The following is an 18,431-nucleotide window of genomic DNA, read 5'->3' as shown; positions in this document are numbered from 1 at the left end:
ACTCTAATGGTTTTTGTGAGTCCCCATCCGCAAGGGTGCAACCAATACTATAAAATCGGGGCAGAATTTCTAGGTGGGATTCCGATACGGAGAGTAAGGGGTGATGAAATGGTCCCGGGGTCATGATGGGTGGGGTAGGAACGATGAGTGAAAATTAGATTGGGGACTTAATAGTAGTCTCTGCCGGGCGAATCCCTTCCACTGCCCCTCATCCCAGCTCCTTTTTCATCCCTAAGCTAGCCCTTCCCCCCCCCAAATTCAACCACCCCAAATTCAGCTAATTCTTTTTAATCACCCTAGTTTTTTTCTCCTGCTCCCTCCCCATTCCTGATTATCGCCATATAAAAAAGTTTCCACTCTCCTTTTTTCCTCCCTCTAACTTTCCTTCTCCTCCGTGGCCCCTCCCCCTTTCTGGTTCACTTGCTTAGCGATTCCCTTAGTCCCCCCCTTTCCCTTCTCCCTTCATTTTCAACCCTCATTTGGGGTAACTTACACCCTCCGTCTACAACCTTAACCTCGTCCGATTTTATTTTTCTTGCCCCGCGTCCCACCCTCTCTCGCTATCCAATCCCTGCCTCCCCCCTTCCGATCCACCCAAAAACCTCCTCCTGCTCCGCATACTCTCTTTACCTTCTTCGCGGCTCATTAAGCTGACCCTATAGATGTCTCTCGAATCCACTCTTTCTTTCTCCCCCCCCCTCCTCACATTTAAACGCGTTCGTGTAAAAAAAGGAAACTGAGAGAGTAAGTAAACAGTGAGGATGGAGGGCGATAAAGATCGGCTTGCCGTATGTATATAAAGGCCGGAATATGCAAATTAAAACTTTCGAGCGAGTGCAGGAGGTATTTGGGGGAGGAGGCGAAGGGACGTTTGCGAGTGGTGATACTTGATAAAGGTAGGGGAACCAAAATATTTTGTTTGTTTTATTTATATTTGTTTTTTTTTAATGGTGAGCCTCTCGAATGCTGGGAAAGAATAAAAGTCTACGTGTGATCGGAATAATTTTAAATCACTATGGGATCCCTAAGAAAGCCAACGTGGGACATATTAAAGTAAATATTTATTTGGTGGCTGTTATACCCCGTTGATTACATTAAATTGGTAATTAAATACAAAAACCAAATTACAAATATCAAATTGAATATGAAATTACAGCGCTGCGGGCCTATTATCGTTTTTTAAGCAATGCTCTACCACTTCTTTCTTGTATAATTTCACATTTAAGATAAGAAATTCGATGTACTTCAAGCTGAAAGAGGATAATGACAACAATGTTTGGTTTCATACTGGTATCATGGCCGAAATGAATTTAAAATAAGCATTTCAAATACGAGTACATCATAATTTCTCACCCAAAAATATTCAGTCGGGAGTATTTCGGATTAACATTGGTTCTAAATCATATTTTTTATGTGATCAGTCAAAGAGAATAGAACTACAAGGTACTCGTAGCGCTTGTGTTTTATGTATCATTTTAAAGTAGTAAGAATTTTTAAGAATGCTACCGGAAGAAATGGTCAATCGCCAAATTTCTCTTGATGCAGTTTTTGCTGGTTACGTTAAAGGATGGAAAACTGGGAAATCAAGAGAAAAGGAAAAGAGACAAAGAACTAGAGTGCCAAGTCGAAAAAATAATGGACGGGAGAAATAAGTGAAGTAATCGAGAGGGTAGGAAAAAGGGAAGGATAATGACCACATTAGGCTAAGCCATTCCGATGCCCGACTATTTTCCACATCCCATCCCGCCTCCGAAATCCTTCTTCTTCTCCCCCTTGCGATCCGGCCTGGAACCACCACACCCCTTCCAAACCACCTATACCACTCTCTGCCCACAAACATTCACTCCTGTTTTTCCTCCGTCCTCCGCCACATCTTTTTCTTCTCGTAAATGGTCCTTTGATATCCCCCTTTCCCCTCTTCCAGTGCATCCCACCACCACCTCTCCCTTCGCATATAAAAATGAACGTGGTCGGAGCAAATCGACCCCTCATACCCCACGCTCATTCCCGCCCCCCCCCCCTCCCCGACTCCTCCCTCCCAATTCCCTCTTTACGGATCCCCGAAACCCAAAATAGGACAGAGAGAAGGAGAATCGGCGCGATTAATGCTCACCAGCTCACACCAACCCCTCTTGTCCCACTCTCCGCCCCCATTGCTCTCCACCATTACCCTACTCGCCCCTCGCGCTCAGATTTCGGCTCCACCATCCATTTATTTGCTTCCTCTTCTCCTTGGGGTTTTTAAGGCACCTATACGGAGGTATATATACGCCTTTATGTGCACATGCACACACACGCAAGGTACGTAGTACATAAATGGAGAGTTTCCTTAATCGGCCGTGCTTGAAATGGCCCATACAACCGCGGAGCTTGAGATTTTTCCCCGTGTTTTTTCGGTAGGCTAGAGGTTAAAGTTTTTTCGTGGTAAGGGCATGGAAAGGGGTTTTGCTCTTTTCCTTAACTTCCCCCTCTTTATCCTCTCCCTTCCATGACCTGTTCCATTTGTCCCCTTGCCACGCTTTTTTTCCACTATTCCTTGAACAAAAAATCTTCTAGTTACACAGGCCACTCAACCCTCTTAAATCCTATGGATTCCCTTTTAGAAGTGAACTCACCTCTTGTTTGACGTGCCCTCATATTATATTCCTTCCTATGCTTCTACTCATTGTACTTGTTCTCTTTCCTCTTCTCATTTCTCTTTCTTGACTTCGCTGCTCTGACTTATTTTTTCTCGAGTGAATCTCTAAATGTTTTCTTGGTACAACACTATTTTAGCTATGTTTACAATCATTTCATAAATACTGGGGTAATTAAATTACGTTATAAGCATAGAATACCTGGTGAATGTAGATTTCAGGGGTGTTGCCACGTTTGCCAAACTTATTGTCATGTACTCCACTTAAGACTACGTGATTATATCGTATATGTTCAGTGGTTTCATTTTCAGTAGTTTCTCTTTATCCATGAGATTGGTACTGGACACAATTTGATTTAATACACGTGGATACTTGTCAGATTCTGGTATCAACATCTCCATAAATTAAAAGTAAGCTACTATCTGATGATTTCTCAATTTTCATTTACTACCTAAGGACACCTGATTATGTAAATTTATTTTTCTTGCACTTATAACTAGATGGTGGCCATTTAGCATTATGCTTTCCCTGTATATTCTGTTATATATCCTAAGAACACTTCAATATACTTTATCCTTTCTGAAAGATTAAAGATGAAATTACTCGCTATTTGAAACTGAGCAATGCCATTCATCTACAATAATACAAGTGAATTTACTTCATGATTCACCATTTTAACTTTTTTCCAAATCATACCCTGCATATTGTAAATTTGAATTACTTCGTTTTCCATGGTTTCACAATTTTTATTCATACTTTTCCTTTCTTTATGTAATGCATTTTTCCAGACTTGGTTCTTCTCGATCCCACTGTTAAATCCTCTATCCATTCCTCCATTCATGCATATTCCTGGAAATCCACACACACGCCTATTAATCCCTTTGTCATCTCCCTTGTTCGTCCTACGTTCCCTTTCCCTGCGATATGCAGCCAAAGGGTTGATGCCAAGCAAGTGGTAATGATGGAGAATATTGCGGAAGTTTCCATCCCCTCCGGCCACAGGAGAAAACATCCATAACCCCTTTTAACGTTACCTCCTACAGCATTTTCTCCTTCCCTTCAAGTGGCCACCCTTCCCGCTCCCAACCTTCTACCTCCTCATGTCCGATCATGATTTCGCCCGTCTTAATGATATGTGTCTTGCGGGAGTTTGGAAATTCTCTCGGCCACCAGGGAACACGAGATGGGAGTGCAGAAGGAGGGGTTATTGGAGGTTGAGCACGGTGGGAAGGGTACGTGATAGCGACTGGGAGATAAAGGCGAGTCCGTCGGCGGTGGTGGATACGGCGGCGGGCCAAGGCGAGAGATGGAGTGGGTGGGAGAGATTCGGGGGAGGTAAAGAGGAGGATTGAGAATATCACTTCGGACGACTTCGTGTTTATGGAGGGCCCCCAGCACCGGCGCACTTGACCGCATCTCTCGGGCCCGCCTCTCACGGACATCTGCCGCCCGCGTCGCCGCAGACGCCCGGGACGCCTCCCTCTATAGCCCTCCCTCCCCCCTCTCTCTCTCCTCCATAAAAGCTCCTCCCTTCGCACCCCCCCGGCGACGTCTCGCTCTCCCTGCGCGTTCGAACAAGCGTTGTTTTAGTTTTGCGTCGTTCGGTGGCGTCCCCGTCGTCGGCGGGTGGCGGCGGCCGCGACGCTCGGAAAGCGAAAACGCCGAAGATGTGTGCGGCGGGCGGGGGGGGGGAGGAATGTATGAGAGATCACGACCACGGTTCGGGAACGGGGATGGCACATTGGGGATAGCATGGCCGGTGTTTGGAGACGCCTCTTCCTCTCTCTTCCTCTCCGTCTCTCTCCCTCCAACTCCTCGCACTCCCTCCCTCACTCTTCCCTCCCTTCCTCCCACCCCCTATTTCTCTCTCACTCGCTCCATCCTCCTCCTAATTCCCCATCTTCCATTCTCCCTCTAAGAGGATTGCATGCTTATCGCCGCGCCTTTTAAGGTTTTATAAAGCGATCATAAACACGTGTGCGAGCCGCACTTGCGAAAATCGTGGACGGAGGGATTTCCTCATCGTCCCGTGCCGAGGCCATTAATGAAAATTATGAGATATCTGCCTGCAACACTGCCCGAGGAGTCAGTCAGACTTGCATAATTTGTTATGAGTGTGGTTTTGCAGGTCCTTTTGAAATTGTTTCGCAAAATTGCCGGTGACTCCTGGTGCATGCTGTTATTTTTGAAATTATGTTGTAATATTTAGAATGGGAATAAATCAGTCAGTTTAGAAATGTTTTAAGTAACAGGAATGGAGTTCTAATTATGTCCTTCCCACTTGGTCCATGATTCAACTCAAACGTGATCATTAATATTATTTCAACATTTCAGGGGTTGAAATGGGATGTTGCAAAGGAAACGTTCTGATGAATGCATATTACTTGGTTCAAAATCTACTGCCACTCTGGTCAATTTCTGGTGTATTTCATTTGTATTAGTTGCTGTCATTTATCCATTAATATGGCATGCTTATTTTTTTAAAGAATTTGTGAGCGCAAAGTTCACACGAAGATAACCTAATTCTCAAGAAAAATATTTCATCAGATTTGAGAGCGGCTTCGCACACATTTATTTTTATCTGAATATTTGAAAACAAATTCAAAAATACAGAATTCATTTATACATACACATGTTTCTGTCCAAATTTACCATGAGGAATTGATAAATGGGAGTTGGTAAAAACCTTTTCCATCAAGAGTTAGCATGTGTAGATAAATATCAACGAAGTGCAACGCCTTTTGTGAGATGAGAAAAGGATGAAATATATTCTTTGCACAGAACTCTGGTGACAGTTATAAAAGTATTCTCTGTGCTTAAATCATAGATTATGTTATATGGCATATTATGTTCTAAATTAGAGCCTCGGCAAAATGTAACATTAGTTTACAAGTAGTAAATCAAGCACATAGCAGAAAATATTTGGGATCATTGGCCTAACCATGTAGACACTTCGGTAAAAGAATCATTATTACCAAAATACCTATCTTCAAGCCTAATAAATAAGCCCAGGACCATTTTTGCTTTTTTTTCGTGATATTTTCCTTGAAAATTTAATTTTTGCGTATTTGATTTAGACCTACGTCTATATTTATTAAGTCTTGTCCTGTTACATTTATATTATTTTTAAATTTCCCATATTAATGAGTGGAAAAATTTCTGCCATTTTCACAATGGATTCATCTCCGGACAGTCCGCAGAACAATCGAGAACTATTCTAAGGGAATGCCACGGGCCTCCTTAACGATTCCTTCCCGCTCAACTTCCCCTAGCCGAAGCCCCTTCAACTCCAACTACCCTCCGTGCTAGCATCACCTTTGGCTGAAGGAGCGCCGGTTGTTGTAGCCGCGCGGCCTATCCTCTAAAAGCTCCCCCACGGCGAAAGTTTCCCTGTTCAATGACGGGAACGGCCGCCGCGCATACTTGTTCCCTTCCGCATATCTCCCTCCTCCGACCAACATCACCATACTCCACTCCGCCTGCATGTAGACGTCCCTCCCCATTTACCCCCCACGCGCCTTCCTCTCACACCACCAATCCAGTACGCCCCACTCCCTCCTTCGTGTCAGGGTGGCTCCCCCATCTCCCTACCCACGGGAGGGAGGTCGGAGAAGGAGGAGGTGGAGCCGATATTTCCACGAAATCATGCCCCCGTCGTTATCCGCCTTCTTCCTCTCCCCCCGGTTCTTCTCGCTGATGCACCGACTCCCATTTACCATTTTTTTTATCCCTCCAACCCGCCGCACGGAGCTCCTTTTTCTGCTCCCCCCGCCCTCTCCCTTCTCTGATGGAAATGATCCCCGTGCCTAGGAGGGTCGGACCGACGGCCCTTTCGGCATCCTGCAGGGGTTTTGGCGTAATCTCAATCTGCCGCACTTCAGAACATTTTCCATTTGTTTTTATTGAAAATCCCCCGGGGTTACGACAGGCAGCTGAGCCGGACACGGCCACCCCACAATGCTTATTGTTACTGGGCAAGGAACTTGCGGTATAAAATAATAGTTCAGTCAGATGCAGGGGTAATGCTCCATAAATACATAAAATCGTGAACAGTAATGACACCGGTTTACTTCTTTCCTACACATACTAGCCATCTGGGCTGAAAATGTTAAGTAATTATATTTTTTGTTGTTTTCAATATGGTCTGAAATCATTATTAATTTTGAAGTACATATTAGATAATATAGGAATTTACACTTTCCCTTCAGTCATTTTCTTTCTTCTAACTGAAGGATAAAAAATAGGACATGACTAAAGTACCTCACCAGAGCACATTTCTCAAAGCTAAAAGTCTTGTAAAAAATGTTTTCATTGTAATAGGAAATTTTACCTTAATATTCTTATCCTATGAAATGTAGGCGGGTAAGTTACGGAATAGGTGACTGCCTTTATACTTTTAGAAACATACTTTTATAACTAATCATCTTGTGAATTAATTTTTACTTATTAGTGACAAGACCCAAATAAATATAACCCATTGAAACATTAAATACAATAGCTGATTTTTTCCCAATAATTAGTGAGTTGTATTTTTAAAATGAGGCCTAGGGAAAAAGACATCCGTTACGAAAATATTCGGCAAAGTATACGTTCCTTTTTTATGCATTTAATCATGAAATTATTATTTCTACGTATTATTTAATAGTTTAAAATATACTATCGACATTTTTTGCAATGGTTTATTATATTTTAAGTAATATAGAATTGAGATATTAGAGAATGTCATTGGCGAAAACTTAATGAAAATCCTTAAGTTCTAAAAGTAGGTGGCAGAAATTTTCGTGTGGGGTTAGGCAATATAATAGGTTAGGTAATATAATTTAATTGCAGACAAGAATGATTTAAACAACACATGATAGTTATGAAGACATAAGGCAACACTAACTCGGCATTATTTTAAACTGGCACATTTTCTTTCTCAAGAATATCTAACAACGTCTACATATTATGCGACACCTCAGTATGGGGGTTAGGTAATACTGCTCCAGACATTGAGGAGAAGCTCGATTTGATGATAATATTTAGAAGACAAGTACGTGCATTGATGATATATTATTTTCGAGTTGTTCGTATTGTGATTTTTCATATATTCTTTTCTATAGTGATGGCTAATTTCCAGTGGGTAAAGGGAGTTCTACCAGTTTTAAGGACAGTCTTTTTCCTGTAAACCTTTTGCTGTGGTCTTAACTAACATAAAACTTGAGGTTAAAATGATTCTGCCATTAACAAACTCGTAATACTTTGATTATTTAGCAATTTTTACCTTTTACAAATTACTCATGCTCTAGCGTCTCTGAGATTTAGCGTTCTACAAGTTGTATGAAGTTTTATTATCTGTATCATACGCATATTTTGAAAAACTCAAACAACTTCCGTTTTGATAATAATTAATTCACCTATCTTTCAGCGTTTCAAGTGCTCTAGAGCTATTTTAAATGGGACTGAACTAACGAAAGGCAATTTTCATAATTTCCTTCTTCATTCTCATTATTCCCCAATATTTGCTATGCGAAACCTCGTTACTTAATGCAGCTGAGCACATTTTTCGAACGTCGTTCCTAGGTATTTTAGTTGGTAAAGTGTTAGACTACTGACTGCAGGGCCCTGGGTATTTGGAATTCTCGGGGCCTCCTCGGTACCTTCGACTTCTCATAAATAGTGTAATTTTTCGGGTAGCAGATCATTCAAGGAAATCAAAGGCGGCACAGGGAAATAAGCTGTGTAAATTTCACACGTTTTTGGGCTTAGTACTAGGTGAGTTCTATCGTCATCTATCAAGTATTTCAGTTAGTCTGCCATACTGATATCTGCCCAATCAGAGGAAATATAGTATGTAACGAAGGAGGGATTTCCTTCACCAGTAACTGTTTTTCTTCTTTATCTTTCTTCTCATTTCACTATTGCTTACATTTTCAGACTTAGCCGCTAACCCGAATCTTGGTACCAAACAATAAATAATATTTCTCCAATTTCTCAATGGCAAAATTACTTAATCATTTGACGGTAATGCCTTCATATATTGATTTAAAATTGTGCACAAGTTTTGTTGAAGTACTTTTTCGAGAGTTCTTCTCTAATGTAATAATACAGCGTATTCTAGTTTCTATGTTCTTTCACTTTTACTTTTTCATTTACTCGTGAAGGTTAGGATAGCCTCCAGGGGTGAATGAGATGACGCAAAAAAAAACTAGAACAGCGTTGGCTACCTAGCGCAGGTCTTTATGTCTTGGTAAATATATTTCGCTCCAGATTTATTCTTTAAATCCGATAGGTACGTTGGACTTTACCTTCATCATAAATTTCCACATATCTCTTGTATGTTACAAATCACTACAGTGTTCTTAATAAAAGATTTCGTGTTTTCTTCTCATCGTTTTGAGTGAAAGGTCATCATCATTTCTATGAGTTCTCGTTCGTCACTCTCCGTAACCTTTTTTTTCCAAAACGAGTGGTGATGGTAGAGTGTCGTGTTCTTTTTGTGGTATTCTCCGCCAAATCGACCACGAAACTCGAACTTTATATCGGTTCAATCAATACTCTTAAGTAGCATTGCAATAAGTAATAGGCATTAAACAATTAAAATGCCTAGTAGAGGCATAAAAGGCCTCTAATATGCATTAAAAGTTGCAATTCTCTAACAATAACCTTAAAGATTTTAGATATTGATGCCACCGCTAAATGAAAACTGAAATTTTCGTTATCGATTGCACGTTCGTCTCTATTTGTTGGTTTCAAATAACTGTGCAGTAAGTATGAGGATACCTCAAGATACTGAATTTATTTCTCTTGATGACCACTCCCGTATGTAAAAACTAGGTAAGTTAATAAGAAACAGCTGTTTGAGTAAAAAAAATATTTTTATTGTAAGGAATTAAAACTTTCGTTGAAATCTAATCCTAGCTTAATTATCTTTTGCCCTTACTTCATCGGTATTCCTGATTAAATTCAAGCCTGATTCCTAGTGACCCATTGTTACTAGTTGTAATCCATTGGGCAACCATTGAACGAAATAGCAGCTCATTCATAATGAGTTTATTAGTGTCAGACTATAAAAAAATATATTCTTCAAATTACAAAGGTTTATCAGTCATGTTAGTTTGTGCTTTGAACACGCGAATATTTTAAAAATAAAACTCCGCAATTAAAATAAATTAATAATTTTTTTCTCATTTAGATTTGATTAAGCTAGGCATTTTCTTTCCTATTAAGTCACAAGGGATTTTAAAATGGCAAAGGAAGTCTCACTTGGTGCAAAAATAACCACAAATTAAACCACCTTAAACGAAGCAGTAGGGTTAAGGTAAAAATTTGCCGTTTCTTGAGGTTGTAGTTTTATTTTTATTAATATGATCTTTATTGTGAAATCAAACTAAAGGCTGTGCTGGCACTGGGAGTAAGCGACACGCATGGGCAGTGGGGGAGAGGGAGCAGGAGGGGTAACGATGGGGAGGCCAAGTGGAAAAGATGCGATTGGCTACCGTTCCGTCTATAAGGGCTAACCGAAATGGCGCAACTAAAGTAATATCCAGAGAGCGGAAAGAAAAGGAGCGGAGGAAGGGGGAGGAATGAGTTAGAGAAGCGAAAGGCACATTGGGGGAAAGAGAGAGTTGAGAAGTAAGCAAGTTTACAATGGCATGTGACTTCCGAGGTGAGCTTCCTCTCGCAGACCGGATGAAATGGAAGGAACGGGTTCATAAGAAGAGGAGCGAGGAGGAAACGCGGGGTTTTGCAGGAACGGCATTGGATATGGGTGGGGTGGGTAGAGAAGGGGAATGGGTGATAGGGGGGAGTAGGAGGTTGTGGGGGTGGATGGGAGGGGGGGGAGAGATGGGGCCGGGCAGGAAACAGGATGGGAGCAAACGAAGTCCGGCCGTAGTTTCCGCAAGAACACAGCCCCGTGTTCTTCATCTCACCCAACCAAGAGTCTTGTTTCCCGCACAGCGGCTGCCGCCAGGGCCGAAGTCAAGGAGTGAGAAAGGAGGAGCGGGGGCGGTGGAGAGGCAGGGAGGGAGGGAGGGCGATGGAAACTGAGGGTGCGCCCCCCCTACCTCTCTCCTCACCCTGCCATCCTCCACTCACCTCCACCCGCCGCCCTTCCCTGCTACATATATAATTCCCAGTTTCGCTCATGTTTTAAATTTTGCAGGGTTCCCGTGCCAGGACGACGTGTTTTCAGCCAAATGGTGTTTTCATCCCATCCTCCCCCCCTTCGCCCTTCCGCTTCCCTCTTCAATCCTCCACGCTACTCGCCTCCGCTCCCCCCCCTCGTCCCCGAGACCCTTCCCCCCACCACCCTCTCCCCCTCCTCCCGACATTTCCTCCTCCATTTTTGTAAGAGGGAAGTTTTGGGAAGTGGAACATGAAAAGAAGACTAGAAGAGATATGAGTAACGAGATAAGAAGGTGAGGGAAGGAGGGGGGGGCGAGTTTTTAACATAATATCCAAAGTTTTTTTTCTTGTGCGGTAGTGGATGGGCATTACTTCTCCCAGTTTTTATTCGCGTTCCGCAAAAATTGCAATTTTGTATTTTTCTCGTGTTTCCTTTTTATTTTTAGTCTTTCGGGCAGGAGAGGGCACTTTTTATGTTTTCCTGCGATGACTGTGGTCGATTTAATGTAAACTTTGGTGCAAGTTAAAATGAGTTTGAGAAGGGAGCTTGAGGTGTTGTGGAAATAAGCGGAAGAAGCGATTCTTCTCTCCCTTTTCATGCAACCAATCTTCCTCTGATTTATTTAAACTTTTACACTTCTTTTGTTAAATAATGTGTTTAGCAAAAGAGGCGTTTAAAACAATTTTAAATTCGTTGAAATGTTCGCATATTTAAAAAATCCACTGGTATTTTCGTAAGTTGGAAACTAAATGCTCATTTCAGAGGGCATTATATTTTGCGTAACATTAAAGCAATTTTTCCTAATCCAATACACAGTTTAATCTATACATACATACGTACAGCCAGTAGATAATCTATAGGTTGAAGCATGTATCAATCCAAAAAAGTTATTTTGAGTTTAGCCATTTCAATGATTAAAATTGCAATATTTTGTCAAATTTACGCAACATTAGATATCAAAGTGAAACAGGAGACCGTACAGTCGTTCTGTTACATTATTGACTGCATATGAGTATCATGATAAGAGTGATAAGATTGGTTTTGTGGGTGTAACGCTCCAACATGGCTAGCCTAAAGCTTTTTACATTCCTAATGGGAAAGCATATTGCGTCCTATTCTCAACCTACTCTAGGCGTTTCCATCCCCTAGTGGAACTTTTAATAGACGTTTCTGCAGTTCAGCCAGTTCATTTCCCCCCTTGCTCCCGAATCCCCCCAGTTCGTGTGGAATGATTTTTTTTGCAGGATATACAGCCGAGGAAAAAGTAAGTATTTATTGATAAGAAGGAATAGATGTATGTAGAAAATATTAGGAAGAGAATCTAGAGATAACTCACACAGTATACTTCAGGGTTGAGTTATATGAAAAAAAACAGAAAAGGGGTGATAAAATACGAAGAACATTTCCTCAGGCATTTTAATTAATACTAATGAATATGTACACATATTGTAATGAAATCAACGGATGAGAAGAAAAATGGAAAACCGCGTTATTAAATGGGAACCAAATTTTCTTCAGACAACTATTGTCGCTAGCGCAGACTTTATTCGACTAATTATTATGAAGGCGAACGTTAGCTTAAGGAACATGGGATTTCCATGAGTCATTTTATATTTTCTATGCAGTTTGTTTGAATTCGTGAACAAAGTTCATTTAGACGGGAACGCAGATGAATATATTCTTCGCGTCAAGACCTATGGTGAATAAAACGTCAATTGTGACGTGGGTAAATCGGTAAGACTGGGGAATAGAACGTCAAGAGGGAGATCAGGAGAGAATTACTGGGGGTAAATAAAGATGAATAGGCCCCCTAATGAATTAGCAAGAAGAGGATAGAAAAATTGAGAGGCCTTCAGTTGTCTTACATCGACCTGAATATTAATGACCACGTTAACACGTTTACCGCTTTACTTTGGGAGTGCCTTCTATCGTGAAAGTGTTTCCCCTCCGTCCTGGCCGTCTAGCGGCCTAGCCTTTTAGGCGAGGCCTCTTTTCTCCTCCTGGCCGGCCTACAGCGAAAGACTGATAGATATACACTGACGGCGGCGCACACTTCCCCTACCCTAGGCGTCGCATACCTCACGTAGGTATCCTTAACAACCGCCTGTCGCCCGCACGCGTGCCGCCCACGCCTATTTACGGCGTGCGGTGTGCAGGAGGGGCCTGGAGGGAGGGTACGCGAGGGTGGTAAGCAGGCTTAAAGGGACGGCGGGACGACACACACCTGAGATTATCTGATACGGAATATGAATGAGGTCAATGCCTCTCCTCTTCCTGCATATAACGCGCCATCGTCGCTCCGTGTATGTACTCGTGCGTATGTATTTTTGCATGTAACCGTGCTATTTCGGATGAGCTCTCCTATCGGACGTGTGTTCGCTCTCTCTGGGGAAGTTGGGATAGGAGCGAAGGAAGAGTGGCGAGTGTGGGCTGGGGGCGAGGGAGAGAGTAAGCGGGGATAGGGGGGAATTTCCTCTCCACCTCTTTTTAAGCGAGGCCGTTCCCCCGGAAACGTCTGTGTCATCGGGGCGAGTACCCCTCTACCCCCCCTTCCCCCTTCACCCCCCCCAGCCATCCGCCTACCCCCTGCAGCAGATAGGGGTCGGCGGGGCGAGCGGACGCACGTCGGTTGGGAGTGTCCCTTTGGTCTCGCTGCCACTTAATCGTGTCCCACCGCGCTCTTGAAAGGTATTACTTAATGCTTGTACCCATCGAGGGTCGGTACAATAAAAGGGGTTGATATCCGCAGCCTCGGGGCCTGCAGGAATGCATCGTCCGTGCGACAATCTTATTGCGGCCGTTTACCCGCCCGCGTCCCCCGGGCGCGCCGATGAGGGCGTCGCTACAGCACCGCTTGCCTTTCCATCCCCACTGTCCCTCCAAAACAGGAATCATGGGCGGTGTTCTATGCTGTCAGGGCGGTTGGCCTGAATCTGAAGCTCTTCTCGGTGAAAAAATTTCTTTCATCAGAAAATGAACTCTGATTAAAGGTTAAGATCCACAGCACTGGACTCGATGATCACTCAGACTTGGCACTAACTTCAATTATAGTGTTACTTAACATTCACGGTTGATTAACAGGAATTCACGATTCATTTTACTTTGAAACCTATTCAATTAAAATACATTTGTATATGTTTTATAGGGATGGTTCCTGGTGGGTGATGAATTTTTTTACGAGATGCTATATTTTAATAATATATTTTAAATTCATCACTTTGGGAGAGTATATTTTTTATTATTTACATACAACTTTATTCATATCCTTTCAGATAATGAAATTTCCTTAATTATTTTTAAACTTACGTTTCGGAGATTTATCTCCACCGTGTTCATCTGAAGATAAAATCAAATAATTAATGTCATCCAGCAGTTCAATTTGTTTTTTAAATCACAAAATTCAATTGAAAACACCTTGTATTTCTACTTATATGAAATACTATGATATTAAACTTTAGACCTATTCAGTAGTTGTCATATACACGTTCTTGGGTTTATTTCCTTAAAATGTTTTCTTTCGAAATTATGTCCGATTCCACTCCGTTAAAGGCAATAGGTAATTTTAAAGAAATTATTTATTTATTTATGCACCCTTCAAGCCACCGCTAGGGTGTGTGGCAGGGGGTGAATACACACCAGCCTAATGTTTGCCCGAACATAACCCTACCGCGGTCGGACAATGATATTCTGATCCCCTATCGTTCGTGGAAAAAATTACATCTTAAATTTATCTGTTGTACGCTTAATCTCTCAAATATAATGAACATTATCTTTCCTACCGTAGTAATATGGGATTAATAATAGTTTGAACATCACCGCTAAAGAGGCCTCCTTCCAATCAATGCAAGAGCATTCATATGTAATTTAACCTTCCCTCCGTGAGTGATTCCCAGCTTAGCATCCCCAATATTTAGGATACGCTACTAAGTTTATCATAACGTTTCACAAATATAGCTCCTATACGCCGCACGCGATCCCATTCGGAAAGTAATCCAACTTCGTGGGGATCCCATACACTTGCAGCATATTTTAAATGAGGCCTAACCAGCGACAGATAACACTTCTTTCTTTTTACTGATCTTTTCATCACACATACCAAGTACTCTTATAAAAAATCCTAATTTTTTGTTAGCTTGTCCACATATTTCCCTTTCATTTTTCCCGGGTGAGATTGTGATTGAGGGTAACGCATAGGTATAAAATTGGGTCTACACATTTCCATTTCGGTGTTTCCCATGCAGTAGGCGTTCGGGAGGGAATTGCTTTTTCCCAAAACAATATTACTACGCACTTTTTGAAATTCAAATCTAATTGCCGAGTGTCGCATCAGCGTTGTATAGCATTGAGGTCATCTGATAAAGCTTCGGTGTCCTTAGGATCATAGATATCACGGTAAACTACGGCATCACCGGCAAATAAACGTATCTCTAGTGACTCGGGAGTCAATATTATTATAATAAATTATTTATCATTTATAAATTATACTATTTTTATAAATTAAATATATTGAATTTAACTTTGCGTACAAGAAGACGTTCATGAAATGTCTTATGTTACTCTTGAGCAATCGGAACGAAGGCACCACTAGTAAGTTCCTATGACCACGTTTTTACCACATTGCCAATGAAGAGTGTCACCTATGTGGTTAAATCCACAAATGTTTTTTGTCTTTGATGGCAGAAAGAACTCAAAAACGTTAAATAATAGGTCACGAATGTGTTGTTCAACATTTTTTAGAGGAACCGATTCCGTATTAACTAAAATCAAACCATCGGATAGCCCACTTCTAATTAGTTTCGCTATTTATTCATTTTTAAGATTACTCGTGCATTCCAAAACGTGCCATCATATATTACTTTTTCTCATAGGCGAAGGCTTCCTTCAGCTTTGCTATTGATTAAACTTTTATCCCTGAATCCTATTGTTTAAAAAATCTTGGATGCCTTCTGATTGCTATTAAACATGTCAGTATCTTGAATTTAGTCAGGCTTATTTATGAAATCTTATAAGCTAATCTTTGTTTTTTTAGGAAAATCCTTAACTGCAAAGATATGTTAATCTTTTTGCCCCATGTAAGGTAATGAACCAATAAATCTATTTTAGGAAGACATAACTGATGAAAACTACTCATGTGAATAATTCGCTAAATTATTTTACCTCAAAGTTCGGTTATTTTTTTGAAAAATAAAACTAAAATGGTGTAAACAAAGTCGGGAACAGTGGGAATGTAACCATTGATAAAAGGCGTTCTTTTCGGGAGCGCTATTTCAAATCTACCAAACTACCATTTACATAGGACGTACTCGAGGCATTTTCTTTTTTCCTTAGCATATTTTACTAATAAAACTTTGTGGAAAGAGTTGTTACGGCAATGGTCGAGAGGAATTTAAAAAATATGATTTAATATTGTAATTTAGAATATGTAATGAGAGTTTTGGTAACAAAGTTTTGATTCATTGCAAATTTTGTACTCTGTTTACGGTGCCTTACATAATATTTCATCTCATTCGGGTATTGATTATCAAATGTTTAAAAAAGTAAATGTTCATAACACGGATATAAAAATGACAGGAAGAAAGTAATCTTCTGTTAAAATAAATTTTTTTTTAATGTTTTGATTGCTCGTCTTCGATCACTGACCAATTGATCAAATTGAAAAGAAAATATTCATTCAAATATACCTACCATTAACTACTGTCACAGTAGCTGTGAATGTAAAACGGCACGAATAACCACATGTTTAATTGAACTCTTGCAGCATCACGAAAATCAAAATGAGAATCTCACTCACAATCATACCGCATTTTTTTTCTTAGCTCACAAGACTTTAGGGACAAGATCCTGAAGTTATGGCATAAATTCGAGGGGCACGCCTTACAACTGCAAGTACCTTATCGCAAAATTCGCGCCAATGTCGGAGCCAAGAGGGAGAGAGTAGCATGAGGGAGGTGGTGGGAAGAAGAAGGGTTGGGGCGGTTGGCCGCAATGGCTAGAAGGGAGGTGAGAGTCACAGACGGCGCCGAAGTGGCGACCCCTCGCCCCCCTTCCCTCGTCCCCTTCGCCCCCCTTCTCCTTTCGCCTCGCCGCTACCACCCTCCCCACCCCCCGCCACGCACACACCTCTCTCTACGAAGACGCCTTACCGCTCGCTCGGTCAGGGGGCGATCGAAGAGAGGGGGGCCGGAAAGGGGGGTCGGGGTGGGGAAAAGGATCTTGTCTTGATTTTTCGCCTCCGCCGATTGGAAGGGGACGATTCCCAACCCCCCTCCACGTCTACCGCGCAGACATCGGTCCTCCTCATTACCGAAGAAGTTAAGGAGTTGACGGGTCCGACTCGAAGTTGGAGGTGGAGGGAGGAGGAGAAAAAAGGTGGGCAGGTAATGAAGAGAGACTGGATGGGAAATAGGAAGAGCGGGGATCAAGAAAGTGGGAGAAGGTTGTTACGAAGTGCGCAGATGAACATGGCTCCATTTGAGCCGCAGGTGATTGTAATGAAAACAAAAGTTAAACTCATTAATTCTCACGAATTAGGCCAAATTCAGATAATGCAGCAAGTCTTTGAGAAATTGCAATGTTCTACCGGGCAAATCTAAGACTTTCATGAAGGTATCACGTATTAGCCCCACCGTTCACCTTGTGAAGTTAGTTTTTCGCCATACTCATCTTCATTATTGTACCATTAAAAGCAAAGCTGTAATGGTTTTGTGCATAAAGATCATGTTGGAATAAGTTTTCAGTTTTTATTCTGCGTCAATGTGAAAGTATTATTTATACCAGTACGCAGTAAATTAAAATTTCCAAACACTACATGGTGACTACGTGGCAGTCTAAAATATTTGTAATGGGCATTCCTTTTTGTAATACTATATTCACGAAAATGCACGCCTTTAAAGTATAAAATAAAATAACACTTGATGAATTATCCAACGCTAAGATGGAGGATTTTCATTTTTTAGGATCCTGGAATTAGGTTTTCCAAAGCTTTAAAAAATACACGAGGAATTTCACCCAAAATATTTACTACGCACTTTTGATGATAGCGACCGGTGTCACATTGAGGAAAGCATAACGATTCTTAAAATTTAGTATCTAAAAGTGACAATGATTGAGGAAAATACCTTTTGAAAAATAATGCAGCATAACAGCCACATCATCACCATTGGTCGTTCAATCCTAAGATTGGTTGACTGCAGCCCTCCAACCTACCCTATCTGATGCTAATTGGCTTACTTCCTGGTATTTTTTATAATGTAACAGCCACATGATATAAATGAATCTTCCTCTAGGTAATGTATAGAAGATGTTTAAAAAATTATGAAGGATGGTTATCATTTATTTGATCAGGATTGATAGGGATGATATATGTATTTCAATTAGGATGGGGTGGAGCATAGTTTAAGCAAAGCAGGAGCAATAGCACGAGGGATAGTGTTGCGTTGTGTATTTCCGGGTCCCGTTAATTTTGGAAATTTTTTTACACCATCATTCCTCAACGGGGTTGTTCAATCAATAATCATTATCAAATCTCAATTTTAATACACTTTATTCTAAAAAACTTTAATTTTACATGTATGCCAACTTGTTGTGATGCGTTATGTTTAATTGACACAGGTTTCATTGATCTGATACGAGTTTTGCGTCATCCGTTGCACTTGTTCAGTTCGCTTAAGGCAGCGATGGAGGTA

This window comes from Hetaerina americana, unplaced genomic scaffold (genome assembly GCF_022747635.1).
Source record: "Hetaerina americana unplaced genomic scaffold, ioHetAmer1.1.p SCAF_3, whole genome shotgun sequence".
In the NCBI taxonomy this organism is placed as follows: domain Eukaryota; kingdom Metazoa; phylum Arthropoda; class Insecta; order Odonata; family Calopterygidae; genus Hetaerina; species Hetaerina americana.
The sequence above is the reverse complement of the archived record's forward strand: the minus strand, read 5'-3'. Positions refer to the sequence as shown.